Source organism: Calonectris borealis, unplaced genomic scaffold, assembly GCF_964195595.1.
Source record: "Calonectris borealis unplaced genomic scaffold, bCalBor7.hap1.2 HAP1_SCAFFOLD_40, whole genome shotgun sequence".
NCBI classification, from domain to species: Eukaryota; Metazoa; Chordata; class Aves; order Procellariiformes; family Procellariidae; genus Calonectris; species Calonectris borealis.
The window spans coordinates 1,240,284-1,242,139 of NW_027441454.1; the positions used below are offsets into that span (position 1 = coordinate 1,240,284).

Below are 1,856 nucleotides of genomic sequence, written 5' to 3' on the forward strand. Positions count from 1 at the left end.
GAGCAGCTCTCCTGATTCTGCACTGGGGGGCACAGGGAACCCTTTTGTCCCTCAGGGCTCACCAGTGTTCAGGCGGAGAGCAATGTGGAAGATGATGATTTCTGCCCCTTCAGAGAAAGTGCCCGCACTCAGCAGCACAAACCTGAGATCACCATAAGGAGCGGAACAAAGTTACACCAAAGAAAGAGAAGTAATTGGGGGGGGGGATTTTTTGGGAAACAAGCATAGGATTGGCTCAAAGAAGTCAATGTCTTCTCCTCTTTCAGCAGTCCCCCATGCCCAGAGTGAACAAATGTCCAACAGCAGCTCCATCACCCAGTTCCTTCTCCTGGCATTCACGGACACCCGGGAGCTGCAGCTCTTGCACTTCTGGATATTCCTGGGCATCTACCTGGCTGCCCTCCTTGGCAATGGCCTCATCACCACCGCCGTAGCCTGTGATCACCACCTCCACACCCCCATATGTACTTCTTCCTTCTCAACCTCTCCCTCCTGGGCTCCATTTCCACCACTGTTCCCAAAGCCATGACCATCTCCCTCTGGGACACCAGGGCCATTTCCTACTTGGGATGTGCTGCACAGGTCTTTTTTTTCTTTTTCGGTGCTACAGCAGTTTTATCTTCTCACCATCATGGCCTATGACCGCTACGTTACCATCTGCAAACCCCTGCACTACGGGACCCTCCTGGGCAGCAGAGCTTGTGTCCACATGGCAGCAGCTGCCTGGGGTGGTGGTTCACTCACTTCTGTGGTACACACTGCCAATACCTTTTCAATACCACTCTGCCAAGGCAATGCTGGGGACAGTTCTTCTGTGAAATCCCCCACATCCTCAAGCTCTCCTGCTCAGATGCCTACCTCAGGGAAGTTTGGGTCATTGTGGTTAGTATCTGTGTAGAATTTGGGTGGTTTGTTTTCATCGTGCTGTCCTATGTGCAGATCTTCAGGGCTGTGCTGAGGATCCCCTCTGAGCAGGGCCGGCACAAAGCCTTCTCCATGTGCCTCCCCCACCTGGCTGTGGTCTCCCTGTTTATCAGCACTGGCACGTTTGCCTACCTGAAGCCTCCCTCCATTTCCTCCCTATCCCTGGATCTGGTGGTGGCAGTTCTGGACTCAGTGGTGCCTCCAGCTGTGAACCCTGTCATGTACAGCACGAAGAACAAGGAGCTCAAGGATGCAGTGTGGAGACTGGTGACCAGATGATTTTCAAAAGCAATAAACTGCTTTTCATCTTCTGCAAATCACTCATAATGTAACTCCTTACAGGCCAAGCCCATCTTCTGTAGTTTTTGTTGGTTTTGGTTGTGGGGTTGGGGTTTATTTGCTTTTGTTTTACTTCACATAATGTTGTCCCTAAAGAAATGTCATTATTTGTGCCATTTTTAATTACGTGTCTATCCAACTTTTGTGTTACCCAGAGTCTGTGTAAATAAGGAGCTGTGCTGTCTGTGTGTTTAAACAAAACAATGAACCCCGCAGTGTCTTGTCTGAGATCCTTCCTTTGAGACCTTCTCTGGAGCTACAGGGGCAGTGCCTGTGTGCAGAGGTGGAGGGGAAAAGAGTCCCAGCACAGCAGCACTGCCAGGGAGCACCAGCGCTTGGTCTTTCCAGAGCTGCTCACTTTCCACTTCTACTCTGTCCTTCTCAGCTCTTGCACTGGTTAAGGCCTGAGTGCTCTGGCAGCTTGGTCACAGTCCTGCTGCGTGGTAGTCCTGTGACTGCAGGCAGGGACAGGCAATGGGCACTTCTGGGACAGAGCTGGCCTCCAGAACAGCATTTCCATAAAGCAAGGTGATCTTCTCAGGGCACTGCCTGAAGGCTTAGGTCTTGTTCCAAAGCTGCTCTCAAGAACATGC

At 51.4% G+C, this 1,856-nt stretch overlaps 1 pseudogene; it reads left to right on the forward strand.

The window, feature by feature from the left end:
* Positions 1-292: 292 nt before the first annotated feature.
* Positions 293-1,251, forward strand: LOC142076286 (olfactory receptor 14A16-like; annotated as a pseudogene).
* Positions 1,252-1,856: the final 605 nt, after the last annotated feature.